We start from the raw sequence: 23,766 nt of genomic DNA, 5'->3' as shown, positions 1-23,766 counted from the left end.
GAGAATCAACTTTACTCCTTTATATTTTCAAATAAATTGAACATTCAGGGGGAAAAATATTTGTTGCCTATTTCTCAGAGCACACATTCCTTTTGGAAATCAAACTCCAAGCCAGTCTCCCTTCCAAGTTTTCCTTCATGCCTTATTGTCTATTCTGTTCAGCTATTTAAAAAATGTTGAATATCAACAATGGCTTTCAGGCATGTATTGTCAACTTTTGTATGAAGCAATCTTGGCTGAATGAGAAGATCCCAGAGCTTAGAGTTCTGTCTAGTGTGCTGCCCTGGGCTCTGGCTTGAATGTGTGTGACTGATAACAGGACATGTTTCTCCCTTCTTTATTGCATCCTGCTCCGTAATTCATTGGTCCAACCCTTTTTAGGAAATTTCTTTATAGCAAATTGTGCAGGACACCAGGTAAGTGCTCGTTAACAGCTCTGTCCACCTTGTTGACAACCTTGTTTGTTATTTGCGAAACTGTTTTCTGTCACCTTGTCTTAGAGGCTTCATTAACTTTCCAGTGGTCCTCGAGGAGGCCTTAGACCAGAGCAGTAACTAGTCATTGTTGTACCTGGCACCAATTCAGTTGGGGTGGAAGCAGGGAGGAGAGTTCTGGCTAGTGGTATCATGTTGTGAGAAAAGGGAAGCCTGTGCCCCAGAGAGTCCAACCATGGCCACCGTGGGGTCTGGGGGCAAAGGCAGGTTGCCAAGGTGAAAGCCCCCTGGGAATATAGACTGGCAATGAGGCCTCCAAGATGAGGCATGGGGATGGCAATCACTATGGAAAGGAAATGTGTCTCCATCTCTGAGAGGAAATGGCAGGAAGTATGCCCTCCCTCCTAGTTGATGCCTTACAGCAAAGTCCCAGATAGTCTGGGCTAATGATGGCTCTGTCTTAACCCATAGATCAAGCCAATTTGGAGATTTGTGAAGATTTGCTGTGGCTATGGCACTGTTTGGTTAAAAGTCCAGTGAAACATCTGCCTACTTTGATTTAGAGGATATCCATTTTTCATGGCATTATTTGCCTAGTTAAAAAGAATCATCTTTGTCTATTTGTACTGGTTCATGTGAGAAGCTATAAATGCTAGAATGTGGAAAGAGTTAAAAACACGCTACAGGGGTCAGAGGTGGGAGGAGAACACTGTCCAAATTTCAGGTAGACAAAGGGAAGCTAGAACCCGGTATGTTGGAAAGAGAGCAAGGCTTGGGAGTCAGTAAACCTGGGTTCCAGTTCAATCACTGCCACTACCTTGTTATGTAACTGTGACATTCCGATCTCTCATCCTCAGCTTCTTTCTTGCTAAAATAAGAAAGATGGACAAGATGATATCTAAGGTCCCTAATATTCTGCTTGGTTACTTCAGTGACCTGCCTAAGAGAGGTTTTGGAATTGGCTTAAAGACTTTTGGTTTTGAAGTAGATACCTCTAACCAGTGGATATTTCCAGTTGCTACCTCTACCCATAATATGTTAATGCTACATATTAAGCAATAGGGGTCACCAATAACAGCAGGGATAGTTCATATAAGCTTTTACATGGAAAGAGCACTACCTCTGGAGTCAAAGGGCCTGGGTTCAAATCTTGATTCTTTAACTTATTATTTGAGGGCAAGTCACTAAAGCCCTTTGCGTCCCATTTTCCTGGGCTGCAAAGTGAGGGGGATTAGTTTAAATGTCCTTCAGTGCACAGCTCTAAATTTATGATCCCCTAAGGTATCTCTGCAGAAAAAGATCTCTCTGACCACCATCTTTCACTCATATTTATGCTGCTTTTATTGGGTATTTATAGAATGGGTCTGTGTTCTGCTTTTTTAAAAAATTTAGAGCATTGTATAAATGTTACCATTATTATTTGATGTAGAGAGAAGTCACATTGCATTGTAGCTAAACACTACAAATGAAAAAAAAAGTCAGGTTTCTTGGAAAAGTCTTCAATATATTTTTCATTCGCTACTATGGAATTCAGTAGGTGGTATACCTCTCTGCTGACTAAGGGAAAAACCCCACCCCTGGCTTGATTCTTAAACCAAACAAATAGCATAAATAAGGAGTCAGAAGTAATCATAAATCCTGGAATGTCAGAGCAGGGAAGAATCCCAGAGCTCAGCTAGTTGAGCTTCTCCTTTCACAAAAGATCATAATAGATTTGGAAGAGAAGCAGATGAAACAGGGCAAACATAACGATTTTAAAACAAACAAAAAAATTAAACCAAACCCCACCAGCCCCCTGATTCCTTTTGTCTTTCATTGTTCTGGGGAGAGAGGATACTTTTATTAGAAACAGAATTTCTGTGAATTAAACAACATCCTGTAGAGTAAAAGGAGGCATTTTCTGGGAAATATTTGACAGGGAGCAGTCAGTTTCCCATTCATTCATTTCTCCCTTTGTTACAAATTCGGCATACCCTTTTCAGAGTTTGTCTGCTCTGTTTGTTTCAGAGTATAATGACCATTCATTCAATCAACAAACATTAACTGTGAACCTACTACGGGAAAGGCGTTATACTTACTGTCCGTTAAAGAACACTGCAATTAATTTAGATCTCAGGAACTTAGCATCCCACAAATGACAACCTTCGTTGCTTTGAATTGTAGTGTAAAGGTAGCATAACACTTGGAAAACTTGAGAAATCTACCCAACATTTCACAGTACCTTCCAATGCCAAAAGTTGACTTTTATAATTAACTCATTTTCTTCAGAAATTAATAGAGAATTAAGGATAGAAATGCAAATGAGCCTTGACATCTAAAACAGTGCAAAAGCAGTTGTTAGACTGCTTTGTGCCTTGCTCTGATCAAGGAAGCTCAGAGCACAAAAATCCTCTTTAAAACATGCCTATTTTCAGCTCCCTGGAATCTATACACATCACTCACATTTGTATTATCAACTCAGTTGTGACGGAAATTTGTGATCCCATCCAACAGAGCCATAAGAAAAACCCAAAAGGCACAAAGAAAAGCCCTAAACGTAGAATGTTTTCTATTTTAACAAAGCAATGAAAACACCAGAGACACAATATTCTTTCTTTTCAAAGCCTTGTCAATGAAAGAAAAGCAACCCTGAAAGGGGGAAGAAAAATGTCTGATGAACTGTCTGCCAGAAAGGAAAGCCATAGGGGAATACATTTCTAGTCACTTTGGGAAGAAAAAAATTGACTACTATGTCCAAGTCAGTCATTTCAAAGTCCACTCTCTTTCCCAAAGACACTATGCACTAATTCATCAGGTCAAGAAACTGAAATCTCTAACCTTTTAGGAGTCCCAGTTCTTACTTTCTTATGTTAAATAGAGAGTAGAAAAAATGGGGATATAGAGAGGTGGCCAAAGTGGACTGGGCTGTAACAGGAGTGGGCAAAGGTTTAATTGTATTCCTTTTTGGCATTCTGACTTGGGTTTTGGGGTTATCAGTTTGTTTTTGTCAGTGTGTGTGTGTGTGTGTGTGTGTGTGTGTGTGTGTGTGTGTGTGTGTGTGTGTGTGTGTAACATGTGAACATGACCAGGGCGTAGGGGATTTGGGGAATTAGAAGTCAGGTTCCCTTGTCTCCCTCCTTCACTAGCTATCTCTCTGATCTTGGACAAGTGACCTCACCCTCACAGGTTGCACTTTTTGCCCTCTGAAAAACTGATGAGGGGATGAATTTAAAAGGTTTTTAAGGCACCTTCCAGCTCTAACATTATATGATTTAAAATGTTTAGTGGAGCACTGTATAGAGCACTGGCCCTAGATTCAGGAGTACCTGAGTTCAAATCTGGCCTCAGACACTTGACACTTACTAGCTGTGTGACCCTGGGCAAGTCACTTAACCCACATTGTCCCACACAAAAAAAAAAAAAAAAAAAGGAAACTGTTTAGTGGAAACAGGGCTTCCAATCAGGGAATGTCTGATACAAGTGGCCAGCGCTTTATCGCTCCTTACTGATATCCAGAGTTAGTTTTGTTTTTGAAGTTTTGACTGTCACCCTGACCCAGAAATAGTGTTTTCTCTCCCACAGAGGTGATGCTTCCAAAATAGATGTGCAGGAAGAGGTGGGAAATTCAGTAAAGCTATTGGGAAGCAAGGAGGCCTCCTCTCTGTGAGATGTCATGTGGTTGATTCAATTCAAGTACATTTATTAAGTGTTAACTATATGCCAGACACCATACCAGCCACTGGAGATACAAAGACAAAATGAAACAGTTCTTAGGGGCAGCTAGATAATAGAGCACCGGACCTGGAGTCAGGAGTACCTGAGTTCAAATCTGGCCTCAGACACTTAACACTTACTAGCTGTGTGACCCTGGGCAAGTCACTTAACCCCAATTGCCTCACTAAAAAAAAAAGAAGCAGTTCTTGTTCCTCAAGGAGCTTATATAATAACCAGAAGAATATGTATTAGTGTTCAAAGGACAAATGGACAAGGGTGACCGTTTTGGTCTGTAAGCTCACTGACTAGGCTGAAGAGATACTAAAATGCATTTAATGAGCTGTTAGAAAACAAGCAGCTGAAAAGTTGGAAGAGAGGGAGAGGAGGGTTAGCAATATATAATGCCTAGAGGAGGAATGCAAGCATGACAGGAAATGATATGGTTCTTACTAAGTATTTCCTAGAGTATCCATTCAATCTAAAATAATCCAACAACAGGAATTCCAGAAAGGGAAAAAACCATCGTGCAAACCACCAACCCTACACTAAAGCAGTTGGGGAGCTCAGAAATGTACCCATCACAGTCATCACATGAAGACATATGAAATTCAGTGTTTTCTTAAGTGTATCCTTGAATGCTTCAAGGATAAAACACAAAATCCCCTGACATTTAAGGCTCTTCCCAATCTGCTTCCAACTCATCTTTCTTAGCCAGTTCTGCATTCCTTGCCCCCACACACCTTATACTCCATCCAAACTGGCCCACTAAATCTACATGACATTTCATTTCTCACCTTTGAACAGGCTGTCTCCCATCCCTGGAACACAATTCCCCTTCACCTTCACCTCTTGGAATCCTTAGCTCCCTTCTAATATAGCCCAGTGATTTCCCCCTCCCTGGTCATTAACTAGTGTTCTCCCTGGCCAGCCAGTATGTATTTTGTATTTATCTTTCTTTGTTTCTGTCGTATGCCCTCCCAACCAGTAGAATACATACTCTTCCATTTCCCTGCACATAGTAGGAGCTTAAAATGCTTGTTGAATTGAAGTGAATTTAATTGGACTAGGTATGTGATGTTGGAGCCACAATCCCTTTAAAATATGCTTTGAATTAGCTCTCCAGTAAAATGGGATTGTAGGAATATTGGCCAGGAGCTAAATAAATGTCTTTGTTTCATGAGCGGCAATGGCCCGAGAATTCATCACCAAGTGGCCACCTGCTGGGGATGAGCCTGCCCATTCTCTGCCAAGCTGGTCCTCAGAAAGCATATTCAGTCTGTGGCGGAGCCAGTGTTACAGCAGGGTAGAACCTGCCAGAGTTTGTCCTCTGCTGATATCACCTTTGAGGTCCCAGCAATTTAAAATCACATAACAAATATCTTAGCAGTTGAAAGAGTATGGGCTGAGCTCAAATATTGGATTAAAGCTCAAAACCAGATAAGAGCCGCTCTACTACTGAGTGATAATACTAGGTTCTTGGGGCTGAAACAAGGGGGTGAGGCATCCTTAGCTCTAAGCCTCTAAATGATGATTATTATATTTATTGGACATTTGTTAAATGCCATAAAGACCTCATATAAAAATACCGTAGAGATTGGAGTAAGCTCTCACTAGACTTGGCATATAAATCTAGGAAGAAGACACAGAGACAACCTCCCAGAAGGTGTTTCAAGGCATACTGGCCAGTATAATAAGAAGAATGATAAGAATAAGAATATTGTAAGAAGAATAACAGGTGTTTCTATAGTTTTTGAAGGTTCACAATGAACTTTTCATCCATTCTCTCCTTGGAGTTCCACAACAGTGCTATGAGTGAAACACTACAGGTTTTGTTATCCTCATTTAAATATATCAAGAGTCAGAGAGAGACAAAGAGAGCCTATGGGGAATGTGTTGGTGAAAGCAAATCAGCATGATTACCCAAATCAAAATTGGAAAAAAACCCAGCCCAAACCCCCAACAGGCTACAAACAGGCTACTAGCCTGCTAGTTGCTAGCCATTTTGGTTCTTGGTTTAGATGGTGGCATTAGCCCCAATGCTATTTTACTTCAACCTGCTCACAAATTCCAACTGGCAACAGGCTTCCACAACCAGTACCAGTCAAACCAGTTGGCAATTGTAACAAGAAAGAGGTGTGTTTCAGGGCATGGAAGCTGGGGGACAGGCTTCCAATAAGATCTGGTATCCTAGTACAGGAACTTGGTCACAGTGACAGTATTAGTTTAAAACTGTCAACCAAGAGGGGACCAAACAAGAGGGAGAAAATTGCAACAGCTGAGATGCCTAGTAGTGAAGTTGAACTGCAAGCCTCTCAACTAGATTGTAAACTTTCTGAGGGCAGACTCTCCATCTTGTGCGTCTGGTTCTCTCCTAGCTTGCTTACCAGTAGGGTTTGGCACAGACACGCTGACCAAGTAATGCAGGGGAGGGGGAGGTTGGTGTGGAAAGGAGTAAGTTCTAAAAGAGACTTGCTAAAAGTCCATTTGACAACCCACAATGGACAGAAACAAGTTGAGAATCATGAAAAAAGGGAAATGGTTGAATCCAAAATATTAAACTCCACCTGTATTTTAAAGGGCAAGTCAAGGGACCTTAGGGGTAGGTCCAACAACAGAACCGAGCGGTGATTTTGATGTGTTAATAAGTTCAACTGAGAGAATGCATGTAAAGTACCTGCAAACCTTAGAGCTACATAAATATAAGATGGTATTAGGGTTAGAAGAGTTCTGCCTTTACTGGTTGTCTATAGAATGTCATTTGCAGTTTTTTCCAAACCAGAGAGACAAGCAGTCTTACCTAGAGTTCCCACATTGCAGGCAGATAGGAGAGGGGGGGACTTTGTCAGCTAGTGTTCATTATCCATTCCTGTCCTCTTCTTGGCCTTTTGATTTGTGACCCTGGGCAAGTCATTTCCCCTGCCAGGGCTGAAGCTTCTGTTTCTACCTCTGTAAAAAGAGAAGATTGGACTAAATGAATTCTAGTCCCTTCTAGAGCTAAACCTATCATCCTGTGATGTCTAAGATCTCTTCCAACTCTAGGATCCTTTTGTCAGGGAGAGGTACAGAACTAAGCACAACTCTACCAGGCAGTTGGAGCCTGTTTTAAACAGTGCTCAGAATTCAGAAGCTACACAGCATAGTCCGGCTTGCGTTTGGCACAATGGGGAACCAAGTTGCTCTAGGATGGACATGCTAATGGCATCCTCCTCTGGGGGGGATTAGAAGGGGGTGTCAAGGTTATGATTTTTTGCCTTTTTGACATTACTATCAATTATGCTGCCATCAGAGAGATACTGGACCCTTAGTTTTCTTATAAAATAAGAAACTGGGTTTAATTAAACCATCAGTAACTTGGACCTAATTATTTTAGACAGTATTTAATTAATGTTTCATGGGTACCTAATGTAATTAAGGTTCCTTTAATAAGACCTTCTCTGACATTAAAATATATGGCCTTTATCTTCCTTATCAACCACACTCTGGCAAGTTCGATTTGTCATTTTCACTAAAAGGTGTAGTTAGATGAAATAGAGCAGACTATAAAATTAATCAGGCAAATTATACTTGTTTGTTTCTTTTTTTCCCCCCTCAAAGCCTAATAAGTTAAGTCTTTTAATTAGCAGTTCAGATACAAGTGTTCATGCTCCCTTTTTTTCCTTTTAATCTGCCAAAGAGCTTCTTTTGTACATGAATTTTTGTACCCAAAGCAGATAACAACTATCCTTTATTAATCACAGTGAAGGACTCAATCTTTACCATCGGGAAAATAATGAGCTATTCTTTACATTAACAATGACGCCTGATTGTTTTCATATTTCATGCAGTTATTTTTTAAAGATTTCATTTTTCCTCCTGCTATGAATAAAACATTCTAAATAGACTAAGCACAACTGCTCTCCCCCACCCCCAAACAAATCCAAGCTGCATCCTACAATCTGTGATGGGAGGTGTGTTTCTCCTTTAAGTCCAAAGGGGTGCTCCTCTCCCCTCACCTTGACCTTTCCCCCCCCTTCCCCCCTTGAGAAGAGCCAATAGCTAGAAATGCTGAAAGCCTACTGGGGAGGGGGAGTCTGGGGGGACATTGTATTGATCAGGGCTGTAATTGCTAAGGGGAAAAAAATCACATTCAATCCAGGCAGAGAAAAATAGGCTAGAGAGAAATAGCATTCAAGTGGCAACTCTGATGTTCAAGTCCCAGTCGTAGTACCCCTAGAGGACTGGGTCCCAGCTATTTTAGCCACAAAGAGAACATGCCAGGTGTTCCCAGATTTCAGCACCTGCCCTCCACCATCAATGAGTAATTAAATTGGACAAACATTTACTAAGGGTCTGCTAGGCAAAAGCCTGGAGTACTCAGCACTGACCAAAAGAGTCATAACCAAGGTGCCACGACTAGGACTTTGCTCTGGGGCACTATAATTTAAAGGGCATAAAGTATAGTTACTATTTTAACCAGTTCCCTTGGTGGGGGAGGGAAGGGGAGGCAGGGGAATGGCTCAACCTAATTTGTCTAACTCCTTTCTCAAAAAGTTGTATTGATGCCTTTGTTTTTACATCACAATAATTTCCAGATACACTCCTCCCGCCACCCCCCACCCCCCAAGCTTTCCTTTGTAACAAAAAAAAAAAAGCCTAAGGAAAAGCAACTGGCTAGGCAGCTCCATCGGACAGTGTGGGAAAGGAGAGAAATGCATCGCTTCATTTCTCTCTTGAGAAGCCAAGATTGGCCATTACAATCACACAGCATTCAACTCTCTTTTTAATTGTTCTTTTCATTTACATTCACAGAAGCATGTTTTCCTGGTTCTGCTTTATTTGATTTTGTATCACTTCATAAAGTCTTTCCATATTTCTCGAGGGTCCTCATTTCTTGGGATACAATAATATTCACAAATCACAATTTGTTTGAGGCACGTCCAGGTTGATGGGCATCTACTTTGTTTCCAGATTGCTGCTGTTTGTTTCTTCCCACAGTGAGTGCCTTTATGAATAGCCTGTTACATATGAGACCTTTCTATCTTTGAATTTCTCAGAATATGTGCCCAGCAGTGGTTTAGTCACCGACATTATTCCAAATTGTTTTCCATGCCAGTTGGACCAACTTAGAACTTTTCTAATCAGGAATGACAAGGTCGATTTGAAAATACTATCCTACTTCTCTTCCCAGGTGCACCACTGCCCCAGGCACCAAAGCTGCTAGTTACAGCAATTTGCAAGAAGAACTGGCTGTAAACAGCTCCATAGAAGACCTGATTCTTTGGGGATATTACCTGGTTAGGGAGTACCAGGTACAGGAAGGGGGTGGGGGGTCGTAGGGAGCAGGCTGTAGGACAGACGGCAAGGGATATACAAGACATAACAACCTCTATTGAAAATCTAGGACACTATAGTAAGAATTGAAGAAAATTATGCTCCACTGGCTGACCAACATTCCTCCTTCAACACCATCTGCTTCAAAAACAAAACAAAAAACCCAATACCCTGTTGGGATAGGATGGTGGATGTGGGGGGGGGGGGCAGCAGAAATATCTCCATAATTTTTTCTACCTGGCAAGTAATCACGAATTTAAGACAGCTTAGTGGCGAAGTAGATAGAGTGCTGGACTTGGAGTCAGGAAGATCTGAGCTGAAATCCTGCTTCAGACAGCTGTATGACCCTGGGCAAGTCACTTAACCTTTGTTTGCCTCAGTTTCCTCATCTGTAAAATAGAGAAATAAAGAATTGTTGTGAGGATCAAATGATATAATATTTGTAAAGCACTTTGCAAACCTTTAAGTATGTTAGCAATTGTTATTAGCTATGAGCATATTGTAGTAGAAAGCATATTGAACTGGGAGTCAAAGGACCTAGGCACAAATGCCAGCTCTGCCATTTTATAAACTAGATGACTTTGGGCAAGTCACGTAATCTCTCTGGGCCTCAGTTCCTCATCTACAAAATGGAAGGATTGGACTAGCCAAATTCTAAGGCGATGGGGAAGCTAGGTGGTGCAGTGGATAGAGCACCGGCCTTAGAATCAGGAGGACCTGAGTTCAAATCTGGCCTCAGACACTTGACACTTACTAGCTGTGTGACCCTGGGCAAGTCACTTAACCCTCATTGCCCTGGAAAAAAAAACAAATTCTAAGGTGCCTTCCAGATCTAACTAATCCTATATTTGTATCCTGTTGAACATCACAGCCAAACAACAGATTCTCTGATCAAGTCATTCTTCCCAATTAAGCACCCCATGGGAGCTTGATACTCACTTTCAAGAATTCCTCTAGTGATGTTTATTCCAAGATAAATAAGTTATGTAAAGAAAAACCCCAATGAAGACCTTCAGAACTCTGGTCAGTTCAATAATCTATTATAAGTTCAGAGGGCATGCCTTCCTCCTCTGACAGATTGCTATGTGGCTATGGAATGAAGCATACATTGTTGGACATGCCCAATGTAGTAGTTTGATTTGCTTAATAGAATATCTTTCTTACAAATGTGGGCTTTATTGGAGTGAGGAGATGTCATCTAGAGGTAACCACAATGTGTTTTTTTTTAAGTATGAGTTTATTTTAAAAGAAATTGGTCCATTTTATATCAGTGTTAGCTCAAGTCAGGCTGTCTTCTAAGAGCTGTGTGACAATGGGCAAATCATCTCAACTCTGATCCTCAGTTTGTTTCTTCCTCTCTAAAACAGGGATAATAATTCCTGTTTTAAAATGAGCTCATAGGGCTGTTGTGAAAATCAAATGAGTGAATATATGTAATATATGTAAAGTACTTCACAAACCTTCAAGAAAGGCAACTATCCCTTTTCTACAGGCCACAAACTAAAAATGGCATTCAGTATTAAGGGCCACTGTTTTCAAGCCACAAAGACAAAAAACAAGGCAGTTCCTGTCTTCAAGGAATTTGCATTTTCCTGGCATAAGACCTAGGAGGTCTTCTTGGTCTCACACATTCCCCAAAGAAACACATCCAAAAGGATCGATCAAACCTTAGAACTGCAACCCTAATTGCCATCTCATTTTACAGATGAGGTAAAAGACGGCCGGAGAGGGAAACAAGAGTTGACCAAAGTAACGGATGAAGATTTCAAGCTCACGTCCTCTGATTCCAAAGGCTTTCAATCTATCACTCTTTGCACTACCTCTTTCAGTCCTGGGCCCCAAGCTATAGACACTCTGCTGAGTATAATGATTTATTCTTCCAATTACCACTGGTCATATAGTGTTGTAATTCACAAAGCAAATTATCCACTTCACAGTTAGTCTAAAGCAAAAGACAGAACTAATTGACTGAGAACAGAGCCTGCCTGAGACACCTGTCCCTAATACAGGTCATCAGAAGTATATTTGTCTCCTCTTTAGGCTTAACATTCAGGAACAACCAATGACAGAATAAACAAAGCAGATGGAGTGAGCTCGAATGCCCTGCTCATTTCACTTTGTTCAGAAAGAAGTTATTGAAAGCCGAAGTTCCCAGCACTGGTAAACGTGAACATCTTCCCCAAAACTCTCTGAATAGCCAACGCCTCCCACTGAGTGTCTTCTCCAGGGATGGCATAAAAATGGGGGAAAGTGCAAAGTGTCAGATGGAGAAATTCATTCCCTTTTCACTTAGACAGGCAAGGTGACACAGTATCATCCTGACCCCGATACTTACTACTTTTGTGACCTTAAACAAATTCTTTAACCTCTCTGAGACTGTTCTGACTCTGTAAAATAAGGGATGTATTCTCTGATAAATTTCTTGAATAATAACTTGACATTTTATGGTGCTTTAAAAACTGGCATTTCCCAGACATATTATTTGAACTTCATAACATCTCTATGAAGTAGGTACTGTGGGTATTATTATTTCCATTTGACAGATGAGGAAGTTGAGGCTCAGAGATAATATCTTTCCCAAGGTCACCCAGCTAGTAATTGGCAGAGATGTGATTTAAATGTAGGTCTTCCTGACTCACACACAGTCCAGCACTCCAGCCCATACTGACCCTGTGGATTAACAGTACATTTCAATCCCCAGAAATTCTGGTTTCTTCATCTGAACCAAAGTGGTACAGAGTTAGCTGCAAAGAGCCTCACTTCAGATTCAACCAATCAACCAACAAGCATGTATTAAGCACCCTACACTGTGCTAGGCACCGTGCTGGGTGCTGGGGATGGAAAATCAAAGCAACCTCCGGCTCTGCTCCTAAGGAGATATTGTGACCGCCCTGACTAGCTAACGCTCTACCATTCAAGAGGCAGCATGCACTGAGATTCTACAGTATTTACTGAACCTCCAGCCCCCCCACCCGGGAAAGGGGTGGGTACCCTTCACTCCAGGCGGTCGAACAGGAAACCACCTGCTTTGGGTGTTAATTACTTATTGACATCATTCTCAACATAATGCTAAGACCTCTCCGAGCCCCTAAGTGAAATTTACAAGGATCACTTCCCTTTTCTCAATACTCATATGCTTCTTCTGAAAGCTCCCATAGTTCCCTACTGCCTGGTGTGGTGCAGTGGGCAGAGTATAGGACTACGAGTCACAAGACCCAAGTTCCAGTCCCAACACTGCAACTAACTAGATATGTGGTCTTGGAGAAATCTCTAGAATCCTCTGGGTCTCAGTTTCAAGATGAGGAAAGTTAAGCAGAACCAGTAAAAAACAGATGTCCAATTACCACAATAATGTGAAGGAAACATTTCTGAAAGACATTTGGAACTTGTATTAATGCAGGAAATAATCACGCTTGAATCATATTTTTGGCCTTTTGGCAAAGACGTGGCAAGTTACAAGTGTAGAAGGAGCATACACTTTCAGACACTTTGACTGTAATTATTTGTTACAAAGGAGGGTGGGAGACTGGGGGGAGGGAGCTTCACTGGGGAGTGTCTGAGATGTAAAAAGAGAAAGGGACAACAAAGAAATATTTGTAAAAGGAAAAATAAAGGGGGGGGTCAGACATAAATAATATATACTAATCAATGCCTATGCAACCTCAGCAGACAGCATGCCACTTCTGTGATAGAGAGCAAAGTGGGCGATGTCTGGAAAGAGCCAAATGAGTAGTTTTCTGAGAAGAGAAAATTGAGAGAGGGTAGGGGTTATATTTGCACAGCTGTTTTATATTCCCTAATTAAGGCCCCCTCAGAACATTCTCAGAAGTAGGGGAAGGGTGCAGGTGTTTACAAAAGGTAAAGAAACCCTGACAATAGGAATCTAATTGTAAAAGGTCCTAAAATAGGCTCCAAGACTCAGCATCAATTTTCTGAAGCAGTTTAAGCTTTCTTTCCTTTGGGAGTGGAGTGGGGGAGGCTGGATGAAATGCATACTATAAATGAGTACTTTTTAAATTTAACTTTTTTATTGATAATGTGTGGGTATTTTTCAAACATTCCTGTCAATTTCAAATATATATACACATACATACATTATACACACACACATATATTTATATATCTGTCCCATATTGAACTCTCCCATGAAACAAATTAAAAACAGTTAAACAAAAGCAACCAACAGAGATAGTGTCTGAGAGCATAAGCAACATTCTATACCAGCAGTTCCCTATCTCTTTCCATAGAGGACTGATGTGTATAAAACAGTAAATTATCAAAATAAATAAAAAATGAAAAAATATTACAGAAACATGTTGTTAATGTTTTATGGATGCCTATTGTTTTTATATCAAGACCATTTCTGGCCATGCACCACTACATACCCCAATGAACCTTTCTTAAAACAAAGAAAAACAAATGGGACAAGGCAACACAGTCACTTTGTCTGGCTTGGTATGCAACATTTCACACCCATAGTCCCCCACCCTTTAACAAGAGGAAGATGGGAGAGCTATGTCATTCTTCATAAGAATGAAGAACTATAGGAGGTGATATGAATAAATTTTCTTCTAGGAAGAAGAAAAAACATTTCTAATATAAACTTGTGATTGCTATAGAAAATAAAACAGAAAACTCAATCAACAGAGGAGCTACTTTGGACTAAATAGATGGGATCCTTTGTGGCCAATGATACCTGAAATCTAATGACATGCAATCTCATTTTGGCCACCTTTGATGATTATGTCAATACACATATAGTTCTACTTTTGCATCCATCTTCCTTCTTATCAACTCTGGCTCCCTTACAAAGGTAGACTCAGGATAAGGATGGAAAATGGTCCATCTTAAAGAGGGAGGGAGGGAGGAGAGAGAGAGAGAGAGAGAGAGAGAGAGAGAGAGAGAGAGAGAGAGAGAGAGAGAGAGAGAGAGAGAGAGAGAGAGAGAGAGAGAGAGAGAGAGAGAGAGAAGAAAAATCAAGGTTGGGGAAAAAGAGATTTAAGTATGCAAATGACCAGAAACCCATCCCCTATAGCTGCCACTGGAATACTTTAAAGCAAATCCAAACCAGCAAATCATTTTAATCAAATTGAATTTCGATGATAGCCTTTCATGTAAAATCTCATTTAGGTTGAATTACCCGGTCACGACTTGTGTGCTCCTTCTAGGACAAGGTTAAAGAGATTACATTCGGGTTCATGTCAGCAGCATCTGCTAGTTAGGGCCCCGAACGCCGACTTAATGAGAGACATTCTGATTCATCTATTGCAAAGGCTTCTGTTTTAGGCAGGTGCCCAGTAGATGTTAATAATTTCCACTGCTCCCCGGCATGATGTTATCAGAGTTGAAAAAGTCATGCATCATTGTCTTCTGATATATAAAATATTCTGATATATCTATCATCACTTAGTAAAATTTTCTAATCCAATGCTAATGCCATCCCTCCCCACTCCTCCCCACCCCCCACTTTGCAGGTCTAAAAGGAAGTAATGTTTCTCTTTTGAAAGGGAGATTTTTAGGGGGGAAATGATGTGTGCATATTTTCCTAGTAATACACAAATCATCTGGAGCTGGGTGCCAGGTGACACAAAGAAACAGAACAATTGTTTTTATAATACACATCCTAGAGAAAAGAAGGGATGCATTATGGACAGGATTCATGATGAAGAGACAAGGGAGGTGAAGTCCTCAACCCCGTTAATACCAGAAATTCTTGTATCCATTTTTAAATGATGGGTATTCATTTTTGTTTAAATTGTCTATTTCAATTCTGAAGTCTTTGGGGAAAAAGAGCTTAAAGATGCCCCTGTAATTACTGTAACAGGAAGGGGTTCAGACCATTCAAATCATCTTTGGCAATTCAGCATGCTTCCCCTTATTTATGTGGCAGCACCTGATAGCACAATGTGGTTTGCCACACTGTTTTCTGTCTACTCCTTGATCTCTTTTTGCCAATGCATAAATGGTCACTTCTTAGACCTGTATTACAAGAGGATACGCACTCCAAAATTAATCAAGCCATCTAGCCAAGGAAGAATAATTTACGTAAGAGACATCTGTAATCATAAAGAGAAAACGGAACAAAATTGGAGGGAAAAAATGGATGGGTACCCTCTTGCAATTATCTTTTATCTAGCATATTTCTGCTATGAGCAGTGCAGGGGGTGGGTGGGTTGGAGGTGGTGTGACTTTTTGTATTTTGTTAAAAATAAGCCTGAGATAAATTCCAATAATTTTATTTTTATATTAAAAATCCACTCTTGCTTCTGCCCAACCTCACATTATTGTGCAAACCTACAGACCTATCAACTGGACCAGGTCCTTGACAAACCGCAATTTAAATATTCATTTCAAGTATGCATAAAAAAAATCATATTAAGAAGATGGGCAATTTTCTCAACAGGCCTATCATAATCATGAGAAGACCTGATTATTCGAGGCAGGGGATACTGGTGAGCACAGGATGGACAGGTGTTTGGGCTCAAGAGAATACATTCATTTCTCCAGAGTTTAAACAAATGGAGATTTCAAATAAAGATAATAGAACTTTCTTTTTTGTTTAAACATTCAAGACAAATAAATCTAAGGGCTATTGGAGCAAATTGGGACACAATTAGAGAATATATCTATCTATTCACTAGCTCGGGCCCAGATGCATATTTTCAAATACTTGGGGGGGGGGCGGGGGGAGTTAGGCATGAGAACAATAACAACCACCCTGGTTGCTCACTCGACTAAAGTTAAAAAAAAAATAAAAGGAGAGGCTCTACAATGTCTAGCTGAATTTGTCCCACCTCCAGGATACAAAAACTCTCTAGTGAAATGTAATGCTGACAGTTCTCACAATGTTGAGCCCTAGGTTTAAGACTAGCAGATGAAAGGGGGTTTTTGTTTTGGGAGGAAAAAACCCAATGAACTATCTTGTCAGGATACATAAGGTGCCAGTAAAATGCCTGTGAGAATACAGCTCATCTACAGGTACAATAGACAGTGGGTTCCAGGGGCAGATTTTTTAAATGCCTTGATTCTTTGAGACAGCCCTGAAGAATTGCAAGAACAGTTGACACAAATGAATACAACCTAAGATCTGTTACTATCTTTTAGTACTGGTGCTTTGGCTAATGCAATAGCTGTTAAGGTACCCTGTTATTTCGATTTGGAAAATTGCATCCTTTGTGATAAATCTTGTACCCCAGTATGCAAGATGGATACAAGTATTTGATAAGACACAATTACAAATATCTGTTTTTGAAAGGTGAGATGGAATGATTTTTCTGCAAGGAATTCTTAGTTCAGCCCGAGGCTCCCTTGGCTTTTCAGTCCTCTAGATTGGTAGCTGAGTGAAATTCTGGCATTGGGAAAACTGCAAGTAGTCAGCAGGAAGCAGTTACTTCAGTCTTTGCTGGCAAAGGGCTATGGGCCAGGTACGTGGGCAGGTAGAGATTGGCATTTATGCCGAGCAAATCAGCATTTATAGATGAATAGCCCCACTGAGCCGTGCAAGAACTGGTTTTAGGGTGACTAATTATGAAACTTTTCATGTGCAAATGGAAACAGTAGGAAAAGAGTTGGCTTTGGAGGAAGAGGACTGGAGTGAAAATCCTACCCCTGTGGCTTAGTATCTGTGGAACCTTCAGTTCAGCTTTCTGGACCTCAGTTTCCTCATCTGTAAAATGAGGCAGTTGGACTAGATGTGGCCACTGAAGTCTCTTCTAACTGTAAACTGATGTTCCTAAGACAAGAAGGCTAACGAGTGTACATCTTCCCAGAGCACCTACCTTCTAGATGCAATTAGAAATGAAATTTTCCTGAAGCAAAGTGGCAAAGAGCATTTCTTGCCCTCCAAGGGGAAAAGGACTGAAGGCAGCCACAGAACAATAAGCCAAATACCACTAGAGATGAATGGTTGGTAAATAGATGTTCTTTCTCTATGGCATGAAAACACATGCTCGAAGTATGAAGAAGAAAGAGGGCTTTCTCAGCATGAGCGATCCGGAAGGCTGGAAAGATCAGTTTAAAATTTGATGACCTTTCCCAATCCCCCTTAACCTTAGTACTTTCTCTCTATTACGTGTGTGTATGTGTGTGTGTGTGTGTAGAGACAGAGAATGAGACAGAGAGAGATCTCTATAAAGAAATAAATAGATGCATACACATGTATGGCTAGATAGATATAGATAGACATATTGTCCGTACATAGTTTTTTGCATGTTGTTTCTCCCATTGGACTGTAAGCTCCTTAAAAGCAGGGATTGTCTTTTGTCATTCTTTGTATCCTCAGTGCTTGGCACAGTGCCCTGCACATAGTAAGTGCTTAATAAATAAACTTGCCATTTAATATCCCTGTGGCCTCCTACAAGTTATTTGATATTTCCAAGCTTTAGTTTCCTCATCTGTAAAATGAATAAATAGACTGGGTTACTCTAAGATCTCTTCTACCTCTAATTCTATTACTATAAAATGCTAAGAAGAAAGAAATCATTGAGGGTTCAACTAAAGTCTAAGGAAAATTGTCTTCTCCATCAATACCAGTACGTCACCAAGGGCCTGGTTAGCCTTTTTAAAAGCCTGGGTTAGGTCAGCAAACCCTTTAGCACAATATAAGAGGCATTTGTAGGTGCCACTGGCACCAAAGTAAATAAGAAGCAGAGGAGAAAGAAAAAGAAAAAAAGGAAGGAAAATGAGAAAGAATGAATTTGGAGAAAAGGGAAAAAAGAGGGTGAAACAAAAGAAAGAGATGCATTTGGTAGGAAGTAGTAGAAAAAGCATCATCATGTGCCCCACCCTCACTTAGTACCAAAGTCCTAGGTTGCCTCCTCCTGGCTTGATCAGAAATCGTTGCTAGTATCCTTTGGAAGGATCCTAGGAAACTTCTATGAGGCCGTACTCCATGGTAGCTGCACTCCTTGGCCAATGCATATTGGTGAAATGAGCACTCCCCACCCCAAAAGCATTTCCATATACAGGGAGAATTCTATAGGAAATTGTGACTTTCCATTTCCAATCGTTTAGCAATTACTTTTTATCATGTTAAGGAAAAGAAGGCATCCATTCCAACATGGTGGGTGGTAAATTTGAGAAAAAGAAATCCATTCTATCTATCCAATCTATATCTACTATTATAATCGTAGAATTTAATGAGTTTTCTAGGAAACTGATTATCTTCCTAATATTGAAGCAATTTCATATTGCTGGTTTAAAATATCCTCCTTGACCATCACATATACTTTTTTTTTTTAAATCTGTCACATGGTTGTATTTCCCAGCATTTTGGAATTCTGTGAAAGACTTGGACTGAAGCAGCATGGCACAGGGAAAGAGCATGCTGGATTGGAACTTGGAAGACCTGGGTTAGAGTCATGGTTGTACTACTTCCTGGTTGTGACAGAATCAGAGAATTTCCGAGTTGGGAAGGACCTGAACAACTATCTGGTCCAAGTCATATCCAAAGGAATACCACACTTGAACATGCACAATAATCAGTAATCCAGCTAGCCTCTGCCTAAATGCCTCTAGTGACAGGGAACTCACTACCTCCCTCCAGAGACAGTCCATTGCATTTAGGACAGTTCCAAGTGTTAGCAATTTTTTTCTTAATGTCAAGCCTAAATTTCCCTCTTTGTATCTTCCATCCATTGGTGCTGGTTCTGACTTCAGGGAAGAAATAGGACTATCACCCCCCTATTCCTGGAAACTTTCTTAATGCAGTCTAAGATTAAATTAGTTTGTTTGGCTTCCCCTAAAAATCCCAGATCTTTTTCAGATGAACTAACTACTGCCTAACCACACCTCCCTCACCCTGCATTTATGAAGATGATGTTTTAATCTAAGTATAAGATTTGATATTTATTCTTTTCAAATATCATCTTCTCAGATTTAGTTCCATATTCTAACCTATCAAGCTCCTTTGGAATCCTCATTCTGTCATGCAGTGCCTCAGTTATCCTTCCTAGCTTTGCGGCATGTGCAAATCACGTGACCTTGGAGAAGTCCCCTCCTCTTTCTGGCTTTCAGTTTCCTCATCTGTCAAATGATGGAGTTAAACCAGATGGCCTCTAAGGTCCCTTCCAGCAGTAACATTCTATGGTTTTATCCTGCTCATACCCAATATGACTCATTCATTCTTTCAGCCTGCATTTTTATGCCCCTCTGTGTGTCAGGCTGTCAGCAAATAACCCACTTAGTTACACCACTATTATATAAGGATATCTCCACTTCACTTAACAAATATTACACAGGCAGGGTAGGAGAGTGGAAATATCAGTGTACTTGGTATCTGAGGATATGGGTTCATATCCTAGCTCAGCTACTTAATATGTGTGACCTTGGACTTCCCTTTTTCTAAGCTTCAGTCTCCTTGTCTAAGAACTGGAGAGGATTGAACTAGATGACTCCTAAAGTCTCTTCTAGATGCCACACTCTACTTATTACTGTTACAGCAATTTCCCTTAAAAGTTGAAGATCATCACTCATAGGGGAAGTTCCTGGCATGTGTAATACTGGTTTTCCAAACTCTTCTTTAAAAATTTTCTGGGGCAGCTAGGTGGCGCAGTGGATAGAGCACCGGCCCTGGATTCAGGAGTACCTGAGTTCAAATCCGACCTCAGACACTTAACTCTTACTAGCTGTGTGGCCCTGGGAAAGTCACTTAACCCCAATTGCCTCACTAAAAAAAAAAAAAATTAAAAAAAAATATTCTTAGCTCCATTTGTGACCAGGGTCACCTCTACCCTACTAAAAGTATAGTGAATCCTTCTTAGTCCTTATGCAGAATCCCCACGTTAACAATGCTTCACGTTGTACATTTGGGCTAAAGCTTGAGAAGAGAAGCATCAAGAAGGTCAGGAGTGCTGTAGCACTTGGTTGTAGCTGTTTCTATGTGGTATTGTAATGATTTGTGTACATTTCTTATCCTCTAAGCCCTCTAGATTGGGAGGGACCCTGGAGGGTAGAGACCCAGACTTATGCATGCCTCTTCATCTCCCCCACAATATTCAGTACAAGGCTGTGGCCAGAGTAGGCACCCAATCAATGTTTGCAGACTGAAACAGAGGAGCTTAGACTTGGCATATAGTAGGTGCTATATAAATGTTTATTTCCTCTCCTTCCCCTCCCTCCTCCCAGAGAGATGAAGTACCTTACCCAAGGCCACACAGGCAGGAAATGGTAGAGCTGGATTTGGAATGCAGATCCTTGGGGGCCAACACTCTTTTCAAGGCTTCCCCCATAGCCTCCCAAGTTCCTATGTGGGGTGTGTGTGTGTGTGTGTGTGTGTGTGTGTGTAAATGTAAATGGAGTGCATCATCTATGTATGGCATAGATGTGACATATATGCATGCATGTGTGATGTATGTAAGGTGTTCTGCAAACATTAGAATTATAAGCTAACATCATGAGCTACAGGTAATATTATTCTTATTTTACTGATGAGGAAACTGAGGCTCACAGAAGTTAAGTAAAATGACTAAGATTACACTCTAATAAGTACATGAGGGGCAGCTAGGTGGTACAGTGGATAGAGCACTGGCCCTGGATTCAGGAGGAACTGAGTTCAAATCCGGCCTCAGACACATAACATTTACTAGCTGTGTGATCCTGGGCAAGTCACTTAACCCCAATTTCTTCACTCAAAAAAAAAAAAAAAAAGATCCATAAGTATATGAGACAGAATAGGAGCCCAGGTCTTTGTGACTACAGACACAGAACTCAACTAACTATACTGTGCTCCCTCTAATAGACCCAAGGGGTCTTAACCTGGAGTCCATGAACTTGTTTTTAAAAAATATTATAATAGCTATATTTCAATATAAATGATTCTGTAATAATCATACTGTTTTATTTTGTGCATCTAAAACCATGATTCTGGCAAGGGGCCCATAGTCTTCAGCAGACAGACCACCAAAGCAGTCAAAGGTGCAAAAAAGCTGAAGAATTCTTCTAAAATGACACTAGGCTTAAATGCCCATTACGAGATACAGTTGGGAAGAATATTGGTCAACTATTTTCCTAACTCTTCTAATAACTTTCATTTTTTGATGAAGAAAGCATATGCCCTCAACCTAGTCAAAACAAGGAAATAAAAAATACAAACAAACAAAAAAAACCTTGAGTGCTGGGAAGCATTTAAGTAATTACTTGGCCATTATTATCTACCAGTCCTTAACTCCCCACCTCCCCAGGGGACACTTAAACTACTCTAGACTGATTGTAGAAATCTCAAGGAATCCACTAGCCCCACCCAGTCTGTTTAGGACCGGATGAAATATAGTTCCACATTTCTCCTCTCTCCAACAAAAAGAGGAGCTGCCAAGGACAAGGGTCATGTTATGCTTACACTGCGCCTCTGACATAGCATTAGCAGTTTGTCAAATTGAAACTTTCCACATCCATATGTTCTCAAAAAGTACTTGGTGATTGATCCGATTACCAGATAATAGGATTTAGAGCTGGAAGGGCCTTAAAGACCATCTAATTCAATTCCCTCATTAGACAGAGGAGTAAACTGAGGTCCTCCCCAGCCCCTTTCCTAGATAGGAAGAGGCAGAGACAGGAACCAAAGCAAACCCAGTTAGTCTCCAACTCCAATGTTCTTTCTGCTGCTCCATGCTGCCTCTCACCGGAGGAATAAGGAAAGGAGGGAGGGAAGAAAAGAAGTCCACATTCACCTCTGTCCTTCTGCTGAAGAGGTAAGGGTGCAGAATATTGCAAACTCTTTTAGAGTGGCTGATTTGGCTTAACTCTTTATTCTTGTCACAAGAGATGCCTGAATGTGTGATGGGATGGGAAAGGGGAGTACCTCTGGAATTGACTATGATACAAACAAAAATGTTCTTCTTCTTGTTGTTGCTATATCATTTCCAACTCTTTGTGATCCCATTTAGGGTTTTCAGGGCATCAAAACTGGAGTGGTTTACCATTTCCTTCTTCAGATCACTTTACAGATGAAGAACTGAGGCAAACAGGGTTAAGTGATCTGACCAGGGTCACACAGCTAATAAGTGTCTGAGGCCAGACTCAAATTCAGGTCTTCCTGACTCCAGATCTGGCATTCTCTTCACTGTGCCACCTAGCTGCCAAAAAAATGGTGACAATTAAAAAAAAAAAGAAATAGCCAGGCATGGTAGCACATGCCTATAATGCCAGCTACCAGGGAGGCTGAATCTTCTTAAGTCAAAGCTGTCAAACATGGCCAGTGAACTTTGGCAACACACCCAAATGTGGTCTGAACTATATGAAAATGTAACTGGTAAATATTCAACAAAATAAATAAAAATATATTAAAACATAGATAACAGATATCTAATAGATAGATACAGATATATATGGATACTATATAATTATATATAGATAATATACAGATATAGGTATAGATATAATAATAATAGAAGTAAGACAATATGCAGGAATGCAAGCATCCTCATATATAGATAAGTGGACCTTCATTTCCATTTGAGCCTAATACCACCATCTCAAACTTAAAAATCCAGAGCTGCAATGAGCTAAACTGATTGGGTATTTATACAAAGTCTGCCAAAAAGATGGTAAGCCCTCAGGATCAGGGGGCCACCAGGCTGCCTAAGATGGGGTAAACTGTACTATATCAGAAATGGAAAAAGTTAAAGGTCCCTGGCAGGTTGGTAGTGAGATTGTGAGGTAGCAGAAGGAGCTGCTAGAGGTAGGACTTCAAAGCCAAACAGCTACTTGCTACACGTATGACCTTGGGCAAGTTTCTGGGCCTTCTTTCCTTCTCTAACAAATGAAGGGGTTGGACCAGATAGCAGGAATTCCTAACCCAGGGCCCATGGATCCCCAAGTGGTCTGTGATAAATTTCAGGGGGAACATGAACGTGGATGAGAAAAACATGCCTGTCTTTATTTTCAGTAACCTCTAACTGAAATCTAGCACTTTTTTCCAATTATAAATGTAGGTGACAAACCATTGTTCTGAAAAGGGTTTCATAGGCTATGCAAAAAACAGGTAAGATAGTATATTGTTGGTGGAGCTGGGTGATGATTCCAGCCATTCTGGAAAGCAATTTGGAATTAAGACTCCAAAGTTACTAAAACTGTGCCTACCCTTTGTTGCAGAAATCAATTAATTAGTATTATGTACCCAAACAACCTAAACATATCATACCCAGCTCCAGGAATAAGAATTATTTGACAAAAACTGCTGCAAAAACTGGAAAGCAGTCTGATAGAAACTAGATATAGACCAATACCTCAGATCACATAACAAAATAAGTTCTAAATAGATACATAATTTAGAAATAGAGGGTAGGGGCAGCTAGGTGGCGCAGTGGATAGAGCACCAACCCTGGAGTCAGGA

This window comes from Dromiciops gliroides, chromosome X (assembly GCF_019393635.1).
Source record: "Dromiciops gliroides isolate mDroGli1 chromosome X, mDroGli1.pri, whole genome shotgun sequence".
NCBI classification, from domain to species: Eukaryota; Metazoa; Chordata; class Mammalia; order Microbiotheria; family Microbiotheriidae; genus Dromiciops; species Dromiciops gliroides.
The sequence above is the reverse complement of the archived record's forward strand: the minus strand, read 5'-3'. Positions refer to the sequence as shown.